The sequence below is a fragment of the Lepisma saccharinum genome, chromosome 4 (assembly GCF_977018435.1).
Source record: "Lepisma saccharinum chromosome 4, izLepSacc3.1, whole genome shotgun sequence".
Taxonomy (NCBI): domain Eukaryota; kingdom Metazoa; phylum Arthropoda; class Insecta; order Zygentoma; family Lepismatidae; genus Lepisma; species Lepisma saccharinum.
Genome location: NC_139232.1, coordinates 78,893,685 through 78,917,546, shown reverse-complemented (window position 1 = coordinate 78,917,546; position 23,862 = coordinate 78,893,685). Strand labels below are relative to the sequence as shown.

At 39.7% G+C, this 23,862-nt stretch overlaps 1 protein-coding gene across 1 annotated transcript in view; it reads right to left on the bottom strand.

Annotated features, from left to right (window-relative positions):
• LOC145986618 (extracellular serine/threonine protein kinase four-jointed-like) overlaps positions 1–23,862 on the bottom strand; it is a 273,062-nt gene that overhangs the window by 112,040 nt on the left and 137,160 nt on the right. The window contains exon 2 of the mRNA XM_083120841.1: positions 17,550–17,618. The gene's annotated coding sequence lies outside the window, so the exon portion shown is untranslated. The remainder of the gene's footprint in view (positions 1–17,549; positions 17,619–23,862) is intronic.

Genomic DNA, 23,862 nt, shown 5'->3' with positions numbered 1-23,862 from the left:
GGACAGACAAGAAAGAAGAAAAAGAGGCGCGAATTTTTACATATGAAAACGCGAGCCCCACGCACATCTGCCGGCGAGCGTGAAAGAAGTGGCGATCGCTTTCGGGAGGACATGAGCGGAATGACTATCGGGCGAGCAACCTGCTCTCGTCGCCGGGGCAACGCATGAGCCGATGATTTATCTCGGTCCGCTTTTTTGTGAGCGCCGAAGTGTAAAGATATAATATATCGCTCGAAAGTGTCTTGTAAAGCGTTTTGCACATAATTTACAGGTGAGGCCCGGATAAAGCGTCTGCCAGCCCTTCTGTTTACCTCCGGAATAAAGCAACACATTGTGGGGACCGAGGAAAAAACACTTAAGCGTTTCTAAACATTTGTATTTCTTAAGGAAAGGGGAGCAGCCGCTGAATGGAACAGCAAACCAGAAAACAGACAAAGGACCTTTAGCCTCTTAACTAAGAAAAATTATGAAGGGTTACGACATGTGTTGTCTGCAACAGAGGCTTCCAATTCTTTTTTTTCAGACACCACACCATGGTCTCCATATAAAGATAACTATAATAAAAGTAAAATTCTATTATAAAAAATTAAAACCTACGACCCGAGGGGGTGTAAGGGTAACTCAAGGGTCGAAATACAAAAAAAAAAAAAGGAGCCTCGCGGCTTTCTACAAAAAAATAAATAAACTGGAATCATTCAAACCTCTTTAAACATTCCACATAATAACACTCCTATGGAACACAATCAAACCATTGACGAAACTTGGGAGACATCTACAATTACAATAGCAGAAAAAATACCAAACTTTAACATCCCAAAAGTTAGGCACACTATCTATCAAAAAGGACACACAGTACACAGGCTTTGGATTACAGAACTCATTACCAAATAATTACAAAAAATATTGAGATATTATCAATAGTTAAATGTTAAAAAAAAGTACTGTTGGAAAATATCATACATTCCATTAAGGAATTTCAAGAGAAAAATAATTTTATGTGCTAAATTTACTATGTACTTTGCATGATATTACAACTGTAGAGCGAAGGCGAATCTACCATTGCGCGTTGGAACATGCCATTAGCGGGGGCTCCATACATTCATGATCTAGGACATTGGTGGATATACTCCGGCCACCTTTACCCCTAAAGATTTGCGTATTTATTAGTGGCTGGTTCAAACTCAGAGCCGCTTCATGAAGAGATATTGATGGGAAAATTTCAACAAGAAATAACTCACGCCGGGAATCAAATCCGGGCGTCCAGCCTCCAGCGTGGTAGCAGGCGATCTACCAACTAGACTACCTCGCTCTTGACGTTAGTAGTGCCACAGAATAATCGAACTAAAAATGCTCAATAGTAGTAAAAATGGATAAACCTGGGACGAATTCCCCCATGGTTTCGAAATCAAGGAGTAGCGGGTACCACTGTGGAGGCAGGGTTCGGATCCCACTTTAAACTGTAGGTCCAGTCTCGAAAAGCCTATTTGCGCACAAAGGGGACTTGGAACAAGCTTTTTGAATGAGGAAGCTTGGGGCGCTGATGGGTGTGCGGAGTAAAGAACAAGGGGTAAGGAACAACTCCCTCGCATCCAGTGGGTTCCATACGTCCGCCAGGCAGGCTTGCTTGGGTTCAATGTAAAAAGAACTTTTAAAATCACAAGATAAGAAATATGGCATTAGCGGTAATTGGAAGTAAAAGCATTGGTCAGATCCCCTGTTAGTTAATCCCCGTAGAATCAAGGCTCTTGTTCCGAAAGCTTCGTATTAATGTTCCCATCTCGCATGAACGCTTCAATCCCATGTTTTACAACTTGAAAGACTTCCGACTCGGGAGATCAGGTTTCGCTGCCACATATCAAGAACAGGTGTGCATAGCGAGGCCCCTCTGCGCGGTGTCCTGTCCCAGTGAAAATTGCGCCCAGCGAAAATAGCGTCCAGTACGATCCCAACCTGCCAATTAATCATATTTTTCAAATAAAACTGACTCCCATCACACTTTATCCAGGCTTTGGACTGGCTAAATAGGAAAGTAAATTTTTGTAATTTAGGCGTGTTTGAAATCAGAAGCATCGTCAATATTGGATTTTTTATGTAAGTTACTATTTACATTATGTACATTTTTATTTCTATACTTCTAACTTTAGGGCCATGAACTCAAGTTTTACTCCATATACTCAAGTTTTTGGATGTAGGATATTGCTTTCAAACAAGTCCTCTTCGTACTTTTTACTGTTTTTTCCAGTCGTTCGTCCAGTTTCATGTAAGTTGTTTTTCTTCGTTTGCCTTACATACTTAACTCTGTCCTCATTAACACACACGATGAGTTTTCTGATTCTGTAGCAACTCCAAAGACTGACCGGGATTTCACAATTTTCTAACAACCTCTCCACAAAATAGTCGAAACACTCAGAAAGCTTGGCGACTGTAGGTGCTTGGGAATGTATCTCGAGCCAGCCATCGAAGACATCTTCAGGCCGAAGGGACGCCAGCGCAGCACACATGCGGATATGCAATCTTACTTCTTCATTTTCCCTGTATTCGCGAGTAAGTCCCAATTCTTGCACTTTTCTCCACAGACATTTTTTCATGTGGAAATGGCATCCGTGCACTTCAACTGATGGGAACACAGCAGAAATCGCTGCTGGTTCAAAATTAACGGTCACATTTTTAGGATTCCATTGTGGAATATGTTTAAGTACATTTCGAAAAAGACGTATGTATGTCTCTTTTCTTTTGTTTGGCAAGAATGCAAAGGCCACTGGATAGATGTTTGTTTCACTCTTTGAACTTCCAAAGTCTGCATGAATCGGGTATACAGTATATTTGAGAAAATTGCTTGCTACAGCTTTTGAAGGTCCCATCCATAAAAAAAAGTCTTGTTTACTCTTTAGAACTTCTCTTCCTGCTTTTCTGTTGAAAACTATGATCCTTTCTCCTAAGTTATCGTCGGCTATAAGAAAACTGCTACCGTCATTCATAGTTATTACTTCTGCTTGAAGATCAACTTCTTGAGATGATTTTGGTTCCTTTTGATTTCCTTGTGATTTGGCCCGGTTGTTGCATAACGTCCTCTTCGTTACTTGCTGTTCTGGCATTTCCGTGACAAAATCATACCCTCGATTATGCAGGTCACCTAACTGTTCTGCAGTGGCGTGGCGTGACTTTTAAAAAGTGTTATCGGCTATCAGTACGACAATTATGCCTGCTAGACGTTATTACACCCCCCGTAAAGAAAACATGTCTTCGAGCTAGATATTTGTTCATTTCGTTCTTGTTTTGCAGTCAGCACAGTGATTTAGCCACAAACACTCCTAGAAATAAGTACCAGTTGTGAGAGTTACCACGAAAATCCAATTAATAGTGTTAGACCCTTGTCATTTCTTCATCTGTCTCTGTTTCTTTGCGAAGGGGAAGAAGAAGATCCACACTTTTCTCGGGTCAGTTTGACGTTTGTGTGGTGAGCACTGAGCAGACGACATAACTCCGCTCCTTTGTGGAGGGGAAGCCCAGCTGAACGTACTACTGTTGCCAACTTAGTATTTTGGAGTTAAATTCAGCCTTGGCTCTGCAGTCTACCTCTAGTTGCTTCACAGAAATGGTATTCCTATTTTAGGCGGGATTTAGCTCTTTTCTGCCAATCCGATGTGACAACACTGGCGGATCTGGTAGGTCTGAACGGCAACAGGGCAACTTAACAGGCATATGAATAACCCCATAGCACACTATACCCCAAAGTCCTTCCCCGCTCTTTCCTTGCATTGGCGCCCTCTTCTCTCATGTTGCCTCTTCAGGGTAGCGGAACGGCCTCCTTCTTCGCTTCTGTCGGCTGAAGAAAAAAATGTCCTAGGCAATATCTACTCGACGGCTACGGAGTTCATTAACGTATTTAACAATGTTGTCATTTTATTGAAACAAGTTTTTAATTCTTTACATTTTACTGTTACCTGCGGTAACACCGGCTACACCTCTGCTCTTCTGAATATATTGTATAAATCGAAGTATCTTCCTCTCTTCTTCGCCTGATTGAGTGTCTTCTTTACTTCTAAGCCAGCGTCATCCGGAGCTCTACGTTGATGCTCGTTTGAACTAAGTGCATTACAGTCTTTGGTCTTAATCATTCCCCGACAACGCGATTCTCTCGGTTTTGAACAACGCCAAATCACAGTCCCGCCTTCTTTGGTTCTCTTTATGATATACGAGTATCCATCATAGTGGGCACATGACTTACCGTTGCTTGTCGTTGTTACTTCCATATGGAACTATAACAACATAAGCAGTAAGCACACGAACTGAACTGAACACTAGGAAAGTTAGAGGAGTAATAAGGGTGATAAATAGAAAGCTGGAAAGGATAAAGTTGGGGGGGGGGGATGCCAATGCATTGTTCCGCGCGTTCAACCGCGGTGGAACGTGACTCATTGGGAGCAGGTAGTCGCGATTTACAAGATTTTTGTATGGGCGCGATTTTCATATATTCTAGGTTCGTATCGCCCAAAGCGATACGAACCTAGTAATCTCGTCACAATTTCTTCTACTTAGTACGAGGGTCACTATTTATATTTTGAGCCTTGGCAACACTGATTGAAGTTAGGCGCGATTTGACGTTTGCACCTAATCGTCTGGCATTATTGACCATAACGTACTTCAAATGTTTTGTCAATAGCTTCATTTGTGTTGTTTATGTTGCCTTGGAGATTGCGCGACACAACAATAAAATGGAATTAACTCGTGAACATTTTCGTGCAATGATTTTTTTACGATTTTCGACGTGGATTATCAAGACAAGAGTGCATCGATCAACTTACTTCCACATTTGGCGATGAAGCCCCATCCTTTGCCACTGTGAAACGCTGGTATAACGAATTTACTCGTGGCCGCCATTCGCTCACCGACGAGATTCGCGAAGGTCGTCCAAAATCAGTTGTTGTTCAAGAAAACATTGATGCTGTGCAAAACCTAATACTGCAAGATCGTCATGTGACATACTGTGAGATTGAGGCAACCATAGGCATTAGTTCCACCAGCATATATAAAAAAAAGACGCTCGCGTCAATTGGTGTAAACAAATGCTCAATAAATACAATCGTGGTGCTTCAAAAGACGTATATAAGATTGTAACAGGTGACGAATCATGGATATATGCATATGAGCCGGAACGTAATCAGCAGTCGACTGTATGGGTGTTTCAAGATTAACCCAATCCAACAAAAGTTGTTCGCGCTCGAAGCACATCAAAACAAATGGTCGCTTGTTTTTTCGGGAAAACTGGTCATGTGGCAACTGTGCCTTTAGAGGAACGTAGAACGGTTAACTCTGAATGGTACACAACAATTTGTTTGCCAGAGGTCTTCGGTCAAATACGGAAAACAAACAAACGCCGTCGGATCATTCTTCATCAAGACAATGCCAGCTGTCGCACATCTCGTCTAACAACCGACTTTATGAACAGTCAAAAAATCGAATTGATGGGCCATCCGCCGTACAGTCCTGATTTGGCACCCAATGACTTCTTCTTGTTCCCGAATGTCAAGAATAAATTGCGTGGACAACGATTTTCGTCGGCGGAAGACGCCGTTGATGCGTTCAAAAACCATATTATGGAGGTGTCTCAAGAAGATTGGAAAAACTGCTTTGACAAATGGTTCGAAGGGATGCAAAAGTGTATTGACCATAAAGGAGAATACTTCGAAAAACAATAAAGCAGTTTTCAATGCCAAATTCCTGTTTTTTCATTGTTAGGCTCAAAATATAAATAGTGACCCTCGTACGTCAAATTAATAATGAGCAATTTGAGCTGAGTTTACGATATCTAGAATGGGGTTGACGCACACGTTGCTTGACCTAAAACTTCTTAAATGTGTATTTAAGAGCAGAAAATATAAAGTTTGCCACATTATTCACCTAACAGATGACATAATATCAATTGAAGGGTCAGAAGGGGAAAATCAGGTAAGTCAAGATTCGCTAAACTCCAGAAAAATGATCTTTTAATTGTAAAATCTTACTGAACATGTAAGTGGAAAGGTACAAGAAACATGCTTTGATGAATTAAAGTGTCAAATGTATGAAACGAAAGAAAGCATGTTTTAAAGTCTAGTACAGCATCAGCATGACAAGAAATGATACCACTATTTTGCTTAGGCCGGCTTTAGACGAGAAACATTTTTGCTAGCATAAATGCTATGTAAATGCTTCCAAAAAATATTATAGCAGATAGTATTTTAACTACACGAAAGCATTTCATGTAACATTGCGATTACAATATATAATACATACGGCACGAAAGGTACGTCGAGATACACCATGTATGGTGAGTACAGTAAATGGTATAGAGTATGTATTGAAGCAGCGCCATTCTTTTGTACTTACAACCATTTAATATTAAACGTTATTCATCTCGGTTGAATAGTTATCGTCTTTTAAAAATGTGAAGTGATACATTGTTTACATATATCTCATCCGGCCGCCATTACATCTGCACTTGTAACATAGAGGTCGCTTCAAAATGCTACGGAAATAGGACCTATCCTTGAGAAATGCCATGAAATATGCCATGGCATCTGAAATGCCATAAGATTTTTCGCTTTACGCGGTAGTATTTTGGTCATGGCATAAATGCTTAAGGAAAATGCTTTCGTCAAAAGGGGGACTTACGATAGAGAATTGACTTACCTGTATGCATGCAAAGCAGTGTGTGTCTGTAATAAGACTTACTGTATTTTCAAGATGGAGATCAAGCAGGCGTTAGCCTCGTATAGTTCGCTTCACTTTTGACACTAATGCAGGTGAAGTTCAGTGTCAGGAAATGATGTTGAACCAACTAGACCAGTGGTTCTCGACCTTTTTAATTCCAGGACCCACCTTGAAGAATATTACACTTCATCAGACCCTTAAGCATGGGAGCCGGCAGAATTACTTGGACCCAGTTTATAATCATATTTTTGCTAACATTGAGAACTTTAAATATCCCTCTTTTACGCTTACTTAAACAAATTACACATACTTGATTCTAGAAAAGTAAATATGTAATTTAAAGGACTAATTTACTCTAGTCTAACCCTAACACCTAACTAAACACACATGCTGAAATCCAAAATAAAGAAAAAAAAATACTCACTGAACTTGAATGGGATGGTTGGAGCTGCCTTTTCCGCATTAGCTGGGGGTATTGGGTTTAAGAGTCGTTAACATAAGTCGTAAATCCGAGTGCGCGTCAAGTGTATTTCTGTACTTGCTTTTCACTTGAATCGGAAATGAAAATTTCTTTAACACAAATGTGAGGTGAGAACGGCATGTGCAACTTTAATGCCTCATCTGAAAGTTCAGGATACTCAAGATATCCAAAACTTTGTTAAGTCTGGATCTAAAAAAATAGTTTTAATGCCAGAATCGCAGTTGATATCGCACAGTTGTTCTCGTAGTTTTTAAGACACAGTAAATACGTAAATTTTGAGCCCGACTTCGCGACCCACCAAACGCCCCCTCGAAACCCAGCAGTGGGTCGCGCCCCAAAGGTTTGCTGATGACCCGGTCATTTGATTATTTAGCACGCACCACGTGATCATACACAAAACATTGAACCGTCTCGGGAACTTAGTGCAAAAGGTGCAGAGACCAAATACACTACTTCACTCCAAATCAACCAAGTAGACAACTCGGTATTGCAACGTGTAACCAACTAGACGTGAAGAGACAGCCAAGAAGTGCAACGAACTAGGCGGGGCTAGTGTGTGTGTGTCTGTAATAAGGCTGTCATTTTCAAGATGGAGAACAAAAGACAGAACCTTTCAGCTTCACAACATAAGGCGAGTAGAAAGGTGGTACTATGAACTTCCATGGCGTCCACACGATGGCGGTGTCTTAACAATTTTAAATTATAAAAAAAGACTGGCTGACACGTCCTTTGGAAGGTCTTCTAATTTTAAACAAATTTTGTACAAGACATTTTCTTATGTTTCTTCATTGAGATGTGTATATTTTAGTGAATTTTTCGAAGACAAATAGGCAACATGAACACCTCATGGTGACATCTGAGCTCGAGATATTATTTATATACGTCGGTACCGCGGTATATGACAGAAATGTAATGTAACAATGTAAGGCCATCAAGATATTATGGAGTTTTAAAAACTTTTTCTAGTCTATAATTGTAGAGCTCACTTGGGTTACAATTTGATGTTAAAAACTTAAAAATTTTGGCGAAAAGGCACTACTACGGAAAATTTAGGACTCATGCTCTGAAATTTTCATGGTAGTTAGATATCTTTGAGTACAGAACCAGATTTTGCATTTGAAAAAAATCGATCCACGTTTTTCAGCATGGCGGACTTTGAACATATTGTGGTCAAACTCTGAAAAGTACACTTGGTGCATTTGGTATGAGAGAGATAATTTGCTTGCAAGACAACCAGATTTAGCAGTGTCTCGGTCTCAAAATGTAGACACAGCGTGTCATAGTGTAGAGAGGGGGTGGGATCAGCCTCCCCATACTTCCAGAAATTTCTTTTCCTAATTAAATGTTATTTTGAAGATATATAATATGGTTGAGAAAAAAAGAAAATCCAGAATTTTGTTTTCAACTTTGGAAATGAAATGCTTCAATTTGGAACGAGTTCCAGGGATTCACTCGTGCAAGGGTGTAACTTTGGACTTAACTTTGAAGAGGGAGTTGGGAGAATCGAACTTGAGGCTTAAATTTAGGAAAGCAGAATCGAAAGTTTTTCTTCCTATAAATATAACGCCTAGGATTATTTGCTAAAACTGTTACATTTGCGAAATCACAACTATAACTGCTTTCTTTCCGCTCCTCAGGACCCAAGAGGTTCACAGAAAGTACACCTTAAATTTTAACAAACCCGAACATTTTAGGATGAGGGCACGGGAGCAATTGCCTTCGCCTTCCCCGCCAAGTTAGGCCTATGTAGGTGAAATGCTTTCTTCTCAGAGCTATGGAATGCAGAAGGTACTGCATGGAACCACATTCGCTCTGTCTTTCGAGCTTGTACGACGATAGGTGTCCCGGGTTCCAATCCCGGACTGGGCATGGGCGTTCTTTGCAGAGTGTCCGTTCCTCAATATCATCACTCATCCTCATCTTCGCGATTAACCAAAAGTGGCAGAAATACGAATTAAAATAGATCAAATCAATCAATCGTTCGAGTCTCCCACGCTCGAGCGTATTCAATGGGATATCATTTTGATTATCGTAGACACACACATGTAAAATATCCGCTATATGGGAGTTTCAGCCCAGAATCATTTGTTTCATTTTCAAGTATCACTGTGAACATGTAGAAAATAACCATGTTTACTTAAGTTTCAATTTCACTGCGTCCTTCAGCACACAATCCATATTTGAAGGCCCACTACCATAGACAAATTACTCGTTATTCGCTCGAGCGAAGAAGCTCTCAATTCCGTACGCTATCTAGCGTCGTCCGTGCGAACTATTCGGCGCTCGAACGAAATCCTCTTCTTGAAGCACTCTAGTGTATAGTTTCATTGTAAAACCGCCGGGATTTTTGTCTCAGCGCAGGTCTACCTACCGAATTCCTTGGAAACCTGTCGTCCGAGCGTTGGTTGGGAAACGCGGTGGAAACGACATTCTGTAACGACATGGCGTAGCTTGTTCCGATGCGGGTCGTGTCATATTTCATTCGGCTGCGCGGCCCTCCGTGCGTGCCTGCGAATTTGACACGCGTCTCGGAAAAGCGATTCGGACATTTCCCCCGTCGATTCCGGGTGATGTCACGGAGCATTTGTGACGGATCAGCAACGCCCACCCCCGCCCCTCTTCTGCTGGTGACCGAGCACAATAGACTCAAGCATGCAGCCTCCACCTACCATACCATATGGCTGGTGAGAAGGCTACAGCGACAGTTTCAAATTTATTTTCATCAATAGGGGGCGGATTTACATGTATTAAAAAGAGCCAAAATATGCATGCAAATATGCATTAAAAACAAGCAAAATATGCAATATAAATGTGTATTACAATCGAATGCTTCGTGAGTGCACAAGTACCCTCCCACTTCTCTGGGACATGCTACTGCCCACATAATTCTAAAGTTTGAATAAAGTCCCGCCTATAGACCCATATTTTCAGCGTAGTTGGCTTAACATGGATAGTGAACAAAATATTGCATATCTGTCCTATGTATTTCTATGGATAAAGGCTGTTTATAAAGCAGAAAATGATGACTAGTTGTTTGGGCTTACTATACTTGTTTGTCCCAAATAACAGGATCATTATGCACTATAATTAATAACAGTTAAGCAACAGTACGTGCAAATGTGTAAAATAAATTAATAAAGTTTCACAGATACCATAGTTACTACTGGACCTTATGCATTCAAAAAATCCTGGTTGAACTCCACTGCTGCACAAAATCCTGGGAATTTTATAGTTGGAAAGATTGTTAGTATGCGATATATCACAACAGTAACGGCGATTGGGTGCCAGGGGGGGGGGAGGGAGAGGTGCAACAACAGTTTACTTTGTCTTGGTAGAGGCAAAAAGTGGTAGGGAGAACTGCACCCCTTGTCCGCCTACTCGCAGCCAGTGTCTCACAAAAATATCATTTTTCGGAGTTTAGAATAAACTGTCATGAAACGCTGCATTCCTTTTTGAAGAATTAACTTTTTCATCCTATTGTGTTCATTTTATCTGTTTATCTCCTGGGTTAATCACAACAATAAGGTTAAATGAAGATTTGGGTGACAGGACAAACATGCACGGACTTCCATGACTCAACCAAGGTTCCAACCTGTGATTTCGACAGTTGACTTTTCGAGGTAACTCACTTTTCCTTTCGGTGTTAACCCAGCACACAGAAGGCAAATGAAGAGCTTCCTGAAAATAATAACTTATGGGTATTTATCTCGAAAACCAGAGAACAGCGGCAATGAGACTCGATGAGCTGGCCACGGGTCACCAAAACTGGTGGAATTTACACTGCATGGAAACGTACACACAGAAAAGCTAATGGGTAAAAGTTATATTATGCACTTCAAATGCATTAATTGTTACAATCGCGCATGTAATTATTGCTTTCTCGACTCGTTATTGATGGAAATTTCCGACTCGATTCATTTTTAATAATACAGTAGTAGTTTACAGTAATAATGTAGTTTTAACTGACAACAAATAGAACAACAGAAGAAAACAAGTTGAAGCCATATAATACGTAGCTGGGATAATTTTTTAAGGATACCAATCAGAACATTGGTTGGGAGTCGTCCTCCGTGGCCGTGCGGTCTAAGGCGCTGTGCTTTGGACTACGGGACGGCATGGGTTCGAGTCCGCCTGGGTTCAGTCTCTGGGTTTTCAGCCTGTGTATAGGACCGGTGGAAACTGACCATCGTGAGGAAATTGGGGAGCTACAAGTGAGTAGCGTAATCCGGTCTGGGAAATCGCCTATAACGACTGAGGGTTCGACGTGCTGACCCCACATCACCCTTTACCGGTTGAAGAACTCCACACCTCTATGTAGGATTGTGGGAGGGAGACTGGCAGTCGGGAGATAGGCTAAGGCCCTTCGAGGACTGTCGAGCCACGGATTATTATTATTATTATTATATTGGTTGGGAGATTTTATTTAACGATCTGCCAATGAGAATAATGTATATCATTATTATTTAACACTTGAGTCCGATTTGATTACACCAAATTTTCTCTTTCTAGAATGTTTTCTAAAATTATTTCCTTACCGACATTTTAACCACAAAATATGTTTGTACCTGTATTTTTTACTGATATTTCCCAATAAAGCCGATTGTAGCTGTCATATTTTTTAACTCCTATCTGAGCATAGTGCAAACTTAAAAATAACTCTGAGATACCGAAGGTTAAACATACACGGAAGATGCCTACACCGGTGATCGAACACTGGACATTTTGATTACAAGGCGATGGCATTACCACTGCACCATCGAGGAGCTCCATATTTGTTCGTAACAAATGTACGAGGAAGATTAAAATTGTATTTCTCCTTCTTGTCTCATCAAACTATAATGTAGTTCTTTACTATTCAAACGTACAAAAATTACCTGCCGAAATAATTCGCTCAAAAATTGACTACTGATAGTTCCTGATTTTTTAAAAAAGTAACAATTTACAGTTAATTAAAAAAGTAACTATTAACTAGGGCTGAGCCGATACCACTTTGAACCGATCCGATGCCGATACTCTCACCGATACCCGCCGATACCGATACTTGAAAATTGTAATAATTAAAGGTTATTTAAAATGTTCAGTAATAATAGTGTGCAAGCATTGCTCTCTAACTACATGCATCAATTGACCAAGATTTTTGCTGTAAAATACACAAAAATTACATTAGAATATTAAATTACATGTTATGTCATCACAAATTTAATTTTTTTCACTCAAAAACTGGTGCAAAATAAAGAGAAACTTCGAATTTTGCTTCATTACCAGGATAATTCGAGTCCGCGGAAGTAACGAGATGCATTTTTTGCACACAGAGAACTAAATGCATCATACCGATTGATGCACCAGAACGCGTCGATTGATGCACTAAAGTGTGTTCTATGGCATCTGCGAAAAATCAGATTCACATTTGATGCATTTTAGTGCGTCGTAAAAGAAACACGAAAGTGCATCACCTGATGCAAGCGAGGATTTCTTTCAGTCGAGATGCATTATAATGTATCATTTGATGAGTTTTAATGCACCTTCCTGCATCTTTCTCAATGATCCACTTAAACGTTTCGTCCGAGCTACAGATTTTATTTAGCTCAGATGAAACGTCTAAGTGGATCATCGAGAAAGATGCAGGAAGGTGCACCAAAACGCATGAAGGTGCATCAAGATGCATCAAATGATGCATTATATTGCATCTCGACTGAAGGAAATCCTCACTTGCATCACATGATGCACTTTGGTGTTTCTTTTACGACATGCAAAAATGCACTAAAATGCATGAAATGTGAATTTGATTCTTCGCAGATGCCACATAACACAGTGGCGTCTCGTGGCCTGAAATTTGGCCGGGGCTTATTTTTTTAAAGAATTTAAAATATAATGACAATTTACATGAATTACAAAAAATAGGTATTTTTTTCTTCTAAACTACAAAACTGGACTTAATTTTTTGAAATAATTAAAAAAGTAATGACAAATTACATGAATTACAAAAAAACGGGTATTTATCTTCTTTTAAACTACAAAACTGGACTTATTTTTTTAAAGAATTTAAAATATAATGACAATTCACATGATTACACAAGAAACAGGTATTGTTGTGAAACATACCTTTCTACTGTTGACTCCTGTTCTGCTCAGCAAATTTTGTTATTACTTTTTCGTTGAAGCCCTCTATGTTTGAAATGTATTCTCTCTCTATTGTAAGCAAGTGCCAAGGCATTTGGTCTGTCTTGTCCCATTGCATTTCTTAAGCAGGTTTTAATACGCTTCAATGTGCTGAAACATCGTTCAGATTCAGCTGTTGCCACTGGAGTTATTAAAACTATGTTTGTCATTTTTACTGTTTCTGAAAAGGTACCCTCTAAATAATTTTAAATAAAAAATGAATGCAATCTACTGATAGAGTTTATGTTTTTCAACTCTTCACTACAATAAAGAACACGAAGTTCCCTTTAGTTTTCCCTCTTCTATGAAGGGATGATAAATCTGGGAAGATGCCTCTGTTTAAAGATTGTTCTCTTTCATTATGTCCTCGTAGAGCAAGTTCATGTCGACCACAGAATTTTAAGCAATCGATAATTCTATTTAATATATGCCTATTTTTCCGGACAAATTCATTGCGTCTTGTAATTGACAGCCTATATCCTTCATCAGTTTGTGTTCGAACATCAACCCTGCCAAACTCACTCAAACATAGCGAATGAAAGCCACCAAAACACTACAGAACAACACGCGAGATCTAACGCGACGAAACGGAACTAGCCCCGAATCAGCACTCAAATCCATTGCATTCTCCCCTCCTCTCTCTGCTAGCATGTGACCTTCACTGTAGCGTAGGTGGGTGTAGGCGACGCCTTCCTTTGCGATCCATTGCAACAGACGATGAATTTACGTGGGTAAAAATCGCCATTTAAAAGACTGTGAGATAGTTATGCGTTATGGTGATTGATAATTACCTGAATACGTCCGTTTTTCTTTAGGGGCTAAGCCCCGGAAGCCCCAAGGGACGAGACGCCACTGACAAAACACACTTTAGTCAACAATCGACGCGATTTGGTGCATCAAACGGTATGATGCATTTAGTTTTCTGTGTGCGTGGAAGACCAAAATGTCGGAAAGGTATCTGTCGGTATACATCGGCATCGGTATTGGCTCAGCCCTACTATTGACAGTTACTCATTTCAAAAAGTAACTATTGGCAATTACCCATTTCTAAAAGTAACCATTTACAGTTGGCGTTACTCGAGAAATGTAGTGGTTACTTGTGTTGAAGTTGTAGTGAGCCATTTCACTGAGAAACACCGGAGGGATGGAAGGAAGACTTCACATCAAAGCCCAAGCATGAAGAAGAAGGTTAGCTGCGACTATTTTAGAAGCGGATGAATTGTCCTCCTTCAAGAGGACTCCCCCTCCCCACCCCCGAACAACCATCAGCTAAGATTGTGTCGTCCAGATGTTACTTTTTCTTTCTTAATCCTTTCATCCCACCCTTTTTTTGTTGGCGTTTTTTGTCTTCCCGCGGCCGCGGGGCGGACGGGAGAACACGATGTCAGGACACGGCGACTGAGGAAGGTAGTTTCCAGCCGTCCGTGAAACAACAAAGCCTGAAAGAACGGAGGGAAAAGGCAGAAGGGAAAGGGGTGGCCATCAAGATGCAATGGCGAATTAATGAACTGTTCAGAGTGGCCGCATACTCCAAGGTTCTCTTCCTCTAAAGGACCTCCCTTAAGAGGTACCACGGGTTTTATCATTGTTAGTAATGCTAATATGGTTGATAATATATTGAATTATTACCTTTATGTGGTCTCATTTTGTCGCGAGCAACGCCAGGGGTGTACTGACTTAATCATTCGGGTCCCAACCAAGGACGTATTTACTTATTGGAAGACGAGGATTATATTGGGATCGAACAGCTTTGGTGGACATGAAGGATGTATTTAGAGGGGGTCCAGGGTTCCGGACCCCGGAAAAACATATCAAATACTGTAATTAAGTAATGGAAATATTAGCATTTGTTGAAAATCGATGTTTATTAATTTCCTCTGAACCTTTTAGAAGTCAAGGATTATATAGGGATCATACCCATACGGCTTTGAATAACAATTGCAAAGAATATTTATGTACACTACTACTCAAAATAATCTGAATAAAATATTAATCAGAAACTTACTTTTCTCCAACTACATGTAACATCATTTTTGTTATTCGATAAATATTCAATTATTCATCTATTTGACATTAATTTCATTGCCAGGGCACTTGATTTTATGTAAATTATTCCGATCTTAACTACAGGTAAACTACGTAATGAATATGCGCTGTTATATCTCTATTCTTATACAGTCTTTTTACCTATTGGTGTAATAATAATAATATAATATTAATTTATGTGTTGTAATTAGTATTAATTTGATTTAATATTATTATTTTAATTTAAACCTTATTATTATTATTGGTTCGGTCCCCCCCAGAAACATATTTCTAGATACGTGCCTGGTCCCAACCTAAAAGCAAAACCAAGTCGGTGAACGACCACCAATCTTAATACATTGTTCCAGTTGCATCGTGGCGATGGAGGAGAGGGGTTATTCATTGTATTTTAAAGTTTGCCAGGGTTTTATTTTCGCTTCTTTTCATGTGCCCTACTTTCGTTTTAGAAAATCGGAAATTTTAATTGTAATATTTGTTATATTAATTAAGATAATTTAATTTCTTTGAGACTTCTGTGGCGCAGCGGGTGCGAATCCCGGTTTTGACAACGGTGTTCTTTGTGAGTGTTCCTTCATCAATTTCATCATATCGTCACCCATCTTTGGCGACTAGCCAAAAAAAGTTGCAGAAAAGCGAAGTAAAACAAATCAAATTAAAAAAATAAATTTACTAAATCATGGTTTACTTGTGGAAGAATTTAAAGTACCGTTCTGTTTTTAATCTGGTTACTACAAGAATTAGAACTATAACACATAGAAAGTACATCATATAACAATGGTCAATGTAGTTCTTCCTACCAAATTCCATACTGATAATTTAAACACGTCAATTTTTATATTCTCTTGTTTTGAATAATATTCAACATTATCATGAAGTGGAGCCCACGGGCCAGTATGCCTCTGAGCAACCTCCAAGTGAAACTTTGCCTGTGAATTCGCTAAAAATGAATAACGTCTGCTAACATGTTCAATCTCAAACTTTAACACGGCAATGGGCAATAGATGGCACTTCTGTACTTGCACACTATTATGCCTTTTTTTCAGTAAATAATCTGAGAGTTGGTTGTTTGTAAAATATTTATGAAAAGTAAAATATATGTTTCAGTTTATTCATGTCATGTATTTTTTGTCGTGTACAAATAAAGTGCACCTTACTAATTATAAACAATTTGTTTTTAATAATAATGTCGACTCGAGAAACATAGACCAACATTTATGGTTGCAACTACACAAAAAATATTCATCGTGGTTCTTCTGAGACGGAAATAAAGTTATTTTGAATGTAACTTGTTCCTTCACGATAAGGAAGAATTTCATATTAATTTGTAGAATTTTAAAAAATTGAAGTCTTACAATGAGACATTGAAATATTACTTCTAGGCTGTCTTTGCCTCTGGCGAATTATCCACTTGTGATAATTTTAACCTTTGCAGATACATATCTGCGCCAATCGTTGTGACTTCAAACACATTTTTTCCCCAGAATGTCACCACATTTCTCTACCATCTTGCAAGATGCAATCTTGAAATTAACTTTTAACATTCTAAATCAAAAGTGTCAAAAATTTGAATTCACAATGGCAGCTTCCAAGTTGGTAGAGGGATGCGATGATACGTATGGCAAAGATGCAGCAATTGATATAATATTTAATTATAATGCTATGATCATTGCCAGTCGAAGAATTTTTAAGATATTTCAGTAAACCACAACTTTTAGCTCACCCTGTACATACGCGTTTATTACGTGGTTTTGTTTTAATATATATTTTTTTATTAAAACTATGCATTAAACGTATTTATAACAACTACATTGCTACTATTTCATTTCCCAATTCTTCGTATCTCATAACCAGTGTTGCACCTTCACCAAGTTTAATATGATTCTGAGACCCAAAAGGTACACTATGGAGCAAACGTCAGATTTTTTATCCAATTCTTAGTATACCTATATAGCTAGTATAATAACAAGATCAGGTCAAGATTTCCCCCACAAAAACGAAGCGTAAGTTCTGGACAGATAATTCAAATAGTTACGACCCGTCGAATGTGGTAAATAGGGTGAATTGAATTATTTAAGATGAAAAAAAAAATGAAGACTTCATTGCTTTCTTAACGAATGCCTTTAAATTGAGGTTAATAATAAATTCGGAATTTAGATACATGTACACTTACCGGTCGTGTTGTAGTATTTTCAGTTTCTTTGATGAGGATTCTGACGTTGCTGTCTAGGTCAGAGCAGACCTGCAAAGTAAGATAAAACTATCATAAAATGAGCAGCGAAGAGTTCTAATTAATAAATACGTACTTCATAAAAATTATTCATTTTTTGGTTTGCATCTACACACACACACACATATTGCATTTTTTATTTTGAGGCGAATGCATGCAAGTAGGAACAAAAAATAAATAAAGGAAGAAAATAAAAAATCTTTAAAAAACTATAGGTTTACGTTGCCTACACACAATCAATTTTTTAATATACTAGGCTATAGGACATAAGTTTAGAATGCAAAATATTTATTTATTTTATTCATTTATTACGTCTTGTTTATCATGGCGAAGTTACATTGTGTGTTTGTTTTTAACAATTAACTCTTTTAATTTAATCTGCGGCCAGAGGAAGCTCGTGACAATGCATCAGCTGTTATTATTTAAGAAAAAAATTATTTTGAGTACAAGTAAATATGCCAGTGCAATAGTTAAGTCTTATCGAGCCAGCAAAAGCGATTATTGAGAAGGATGCCTTGAATCGTGTGATGTTAATCTTCAGAAAAGGACTCCAAATCTGTGCAGCATAACATGAGCCATTGAAGAACATTATTTTTGATTAGTTTGCGTTTGTGTTGTTTGAATTAATCTCCAACAACAGGTGAAAAGTTACTAATTGCTTGCCTGTGTTTTTGGCAATGACCGTGAGAATACTTTAATGTCCCCTGAGCAACGAACCGGTCTTCGTTTAACCACCCGGAGTCTTTTAAAATTAAAGAGCAATTAAAAATATAGAAATTCTGAAGCTCGGAAATTGAGTATTCAGCACGAATCCAGAAAGGATTTGTCACCCTGACCACCCGAGGTCGAGACTCGCAAGTTGCGGGTCAGTCACCCGTGGCCTATGCAAATAACTCATGGCACTTCTCCGGGGGGACTTTCTTTTTCCCATTTAGACACACATTTTTCTCGCATTCGTTTTTGTTTTGGCGACGGGAGCTGCAGGAGAGAACATCCCATCCTGTACGTGGCCTGGCAGTCGCTTGGCATTCGGGGCCTGCCCTGGCGTTTAACGGTTAACATCACGCGTGTTTGTAATGGAAACGTGCTCGGGACGCCAATCCTGAAGGCTGCATGATGAACATGTACGTTCTTCAGAGCCGGCTGCGAAAGGGGAATTTGTTTCTGGAATATTAATTTTTTTGCTTCTTTCGCGTGGTCTTGCAGGAGGATGGGGGCGTGGGGTTAGATTCCCACCCACACTATACAGATATCTCTTTTCCATCGAGACTTTGTATCTGTAAACAATTCTCGATCGGCTGCTGTCAGGAAATGGCAGGGAGACAAAGACCCGGGTTCAATTCCTCAATCGGTCGCGCTGTATTTGTAAGGAACATTGAAAACATTGCTTCAGCAGTACATATGCTTTATACCGTCACCTTAAGGGGAGGAGATACAGTTACGCACCAATCGTGCATTTATTTCAATATAGCCCGAATAGGCACTGCTGCTAAAAAAAAAAAAACTAAAAAAACTGGGTGTATCCAAGAGTATGAATTTCTCTCCATGTTGAAAGTGGAAGCGTTTCTTTTTATGTTGATTATTAAGCCGGACATGATGTTTGAAAAATGATGAATAAGAATTTTCGGAATCCCATGTATTCCTTATGTGGAATCAACTTCAATATCAAGTTACGGCTAATCAAATGTTGGTTTCGACTTTTCCGCTGGTGAAATGCATCTTCAAACTGCCCTCTTCCCGTTGACATCTATTCCTATTCCATCGGAAGTTTGATATTCCCAAGACAACGAATCAAATCATATTCCCATATGATCAATGCTTTCTCCTTGCCTCCTGGCAGTGTTGCCAAACCTGATGCGCATAAAAGAACTAAATTTCACATTAAATGGAGTTAAAACTAACTTTCAAGCAGCTAGATATAGCTATGGATAAAGTGCCTCATAGGGTAGCTAATGTTAGTTGTCAAAGGGGTGGGGGCACTGCTTTTATCGTTAACTCAAAATTGATGGCAATTTATTCTTAGTTTCCAACATCTAGATCCGGCGGCATCGCCCATCTCAATAATCCACCGATGGTCGTATGAAATCGAAAATAAAGAATTCCCTGATAACAATATTATGTCAATTTCACGTCAAACACGGCGATATAAAGAAGCAGCTGGGGAGATAAGAGGGAGCGGAGCGACGCAGCCAATATAACAATATCACGTCACGTGCAAAATGTATAATTAGGACAATAGTTGGTCTATGTGGGCCAGAACCAGTGATGGCATCATAGTGGGCACGCGGGTGGGCGTCCCAGTTCACAACCGAACGAGTGCACCAAAGAGCCAGATCTGACTCAAAGAGAGCAAAGTTGGCACTCTGCCACGGACGGAAGAGCTTGGGAAGAGTCCCGTGGAAACTGTATCGCATGCCCGTAACAACAAATTTATTTATATGCGTCACTCTGCCGTTCGTAGCAATCGTCATCACATTCCAGCTCAGTCTCCGAATTAATTTTTCTTACTTTTGCATTATCACAATTGCCGACAGCCGCATATAAATGATGGTATCATATTCATTGCATTCACCATCGCTGCTGCAGAACATGGAATTAATGAATTCAGCGTCTTCTCGTCTTGCGGTAGCAGACTGTGCTACCATAAACCCGATAGAGATCGGTCGTTCTGTATCAGCGTACCTGACGGATTTCAAAGAAATGCTCTTCAACATAAGAAATAGCACAGGAACGACGGAAACGATCGAAGATCATGAAAAATAGTATTAAGTATTTTTTTACACAATTTAGATGTACATATTTATATACCGTGGGCCAAAACTCACGATTAGATACAGATATAGTGCAAGAACGTAGTATTCTCAAGCAGAATTTACGTACAATGTTGTTGTAGGTTGGAAGTAATGTTTAACCTCCTCACATACGTGGTAATAATTCGTCTGTTTTCCGATAGAGGTCAGTCAATCCCAACATTGTTATTAGAAGTCAGGTTTTCGGACAAAGGCCAATATACTGACACTGAGATATTCTGAGAGCTGCACTGAGATTAAAGTTACAGATATTCTTGTCTTATTTTTCTCTTTAATATATCTTATTCAGTTCAATACAGTTTCTGAACCGATTACCGCATTCTCTTTCACAATAATAATATTAACATCCGATATCCTGTACGAGGGTACATTAGAAAGCTGCAGGAAGAGCATTTCGCTTGAGCGCCAAATAGTTCGCACGGACGACGCACAGAATCGAGAGCTTCGCTGGAGAGAATAACGCTCGAACAGGCAAAACGAGCTGTATACACTCGACTGATTGATTTGCTGTTTTGAGTCCACTTTATGCACAGTAAGGCTAATCGGGACTGGACCTACAGTTTAAAGTGGAATCCGAACCACTATGTGCCACCACCGGGTATCGAACCCGGGACACCTTGATTACAAGGCAACAACGCTACCACTGCGCCATCGATGAGGCCTGGTATACGCTCGAAAAACAGTTGTACAAGTATAACCGTAATTTGTCTGTTGTAGTGAGCCCTCAAATATAGACCGTGAAGTTAAAAATTGAAACTTAAGTGAACATAGTCATCATCTCCATGTTTATCTTACGAATACAGGGATATATGATGAAAGTGAAACAGATGATTGTGGAAACTACCAAGGCTGATATTTGACATGTGTGTGTCTACGATTATTGTCACATTAAAATGATATTGCATTGTAAATGTTCGAGCGTAGCACGCTCGAGCGTGAGAGACTCGATCGAGTTGAGTTATGAGTCCATTTTATACACATATTGGCTAATCGGGACTGGATCTACAATTTAAAGTTGTTGAATCCGAGCCACTGTGCAATGTGTCTCCGCCGGGAATCGAACCCGGGACCCCTTGATTGCAAGGCTAGAATCGACCGAGTATGAGCGAGCAAAAGTTCCATGCATACTGTACATATTTTGCATGTTTTGGCTACATAAAAATTAGTACTTGAAACTGCATGAAATTAGTTTTACGTCTGCCGTTTTGTGCTGAAGGAACTGTGGTCACCTTGCACTGGCCAACGTAGCCTCGCAGCATCATTTGTGGGAGCACGTAATGGTATTCGCAGCGCCCTCGGCTGGGTCTTTTTCCCTCCGTGACTCGTGCTTTGTTGATGGATACCTCGTGGTTGACCTGTGGCCGCGCCACGTCGTATCAAGCTCCTATCTTCCCCAACGGTGAACCCATTGGAGGAGTTGTCAGGCAGAAGTTAATTAAACCATGAGTACGTCTCCATACGGTACGCCGGGCGTGTTACAAATTGCTTTATAATTCACTTCCGCCACCGTATTCAAATCCTTCTTCTCCTTCGACCATCTCTCTGTCTTCTTCATCTCTCTCTCTCTCTCTCTCTATTTCTCGCTTCGTTTGAGGAGGACTGTGTGCGTTCGACGAAGCCCTGTTATCAAAACACTTTCCGTTATTGAACTCGAGATAAGCCAATTAGCATGTCCCCCGCTCGAGGATGATGACGTGTTCATTTTAACTGCCAGAGTGGTGGAGGAAGACCAGATTCGATGTTGCTGCAGGTCGAGTATGTTTCCGGGGGTGTCGAAGTCGTTCGACATTAATGTGCTGGAGAAGTCGGGGAAATCTGGACCAAATGGAGTGGTCAAAACTCTTTCCACTCTTTCCTCTTTCGAAGATTACGGTGTGAATAACTCTTTTAAGAAAGTGGAATCGGTTTGGATTTATTTACCGGTACTGGCCGATATACTTCTTCGGCATTTTGGACTTCATGCGGTTCGCTGAAAAAATTCGAAGTTTTGTGTGAAAAAAACAACAACGGATTTTAGTGCCTGCATAACATGTACTTTAATATTCTGATGTAATTCTTGAATGTTTTAAAGGAAAATTCTTGGTAAATTGATGCATGTAATTGGAGTGGAATTCTTACCCACTAATATTAATCAATATATTGAGCGATTTTCAAGCATCGGTATCGGTGGGCAGTGGCGGCGATTAGGGGGGGGGCAAGAGGAGGCAGTAGCCCTCCAAATGTTCGCCATTTTTGCCCCCGTACTATGCTAAACCTTATACACAAAGGGAAATATACTACTGTCTTTACCCCCCCCCGGTTTTGGAATCCAATCGCCACCACTCGGTGGGTATCGGTGAGAGTATCGGCATCAGTATGGGTATCGGTTCAAAGTGGTATCGACTCAGCCCTTGTTGAAACCTTTCATACTTTATTTCTCAAGAGTACCACAAGGCTACTTATTTATTTCAAAAATTCTGAATACAGAACAAATCCATTCTATATCAGGATATCAATATTACAAATAACAATAACAAACAGAAACACACAATTGTAATAATAATAATAGCAACAACAACAATAATAACAACATCTGCTTGATGCACTCCGTATTGGAAGACATGGAAACCTGGAGCGTCATTTTACGAATTGTAGAGAGGGTCTGTAGTCTGCAAAGAAGTGACGTTTGTTCTAAGGATAGCCTTGGATGGTGACAGTTGAAGTGGCAAGGGTTCACTATTAAAGAGTTGTTCATTTATGATTCTGACAAGAAATCTTACATGTGAAACTTGACGGCGAAGAGAAAGATCGTGTATTTGAAGATTGGATAGAATTTCATGTTTGGAAGGGTTTGCAAGGGAAAGATGCAACAGTAGCGTGTATTCTCACATTATCAAAGTCAATTCGACTTCCTCTCATTAACCAGATTTCATGTAGAATTGTCTCCATTAGACTTAAGACTAAATTGCTAATTACTCGGAGATTTATTGTAAGAAGAAAAAGTTGCATGTAGCTAAATGAAGAATAGTCTTTACGCAGTGCACAAATTAAACTTCTCTCTTTGTCAACGTCAGAAAAGCATGATTTTGGCGGAGATCGAGTATGCACCTATCGTCACAAGGGAGTCTTAACACGGGTAGGTATGTTTTATTCGTATAAAATAAGAACAGTTGCCAACGTATGACACTGTTACGAACAGGTGTAGGCCATGTGTAGTGTTGCCCACGAGACGAGATTTTGGCCTGTCCCGTCTCGTGCAAAGGCTGTGAAATGCTGTCTCGTCTCGAAAATATACGTTTCTCAAAGGGACACATGATCAATCTCGTCTCGTCTCGAATTTTTAAAAGCCTGTCCCGTCTCGTCCCGTGGGCAACACTAGCCATGTGACCTACAAATTTAAATACTATGCCAAAATCAACTTGAAGATATAATTTTAGTTGCTAGAAAAGTGTGCTAAAATGAAAACA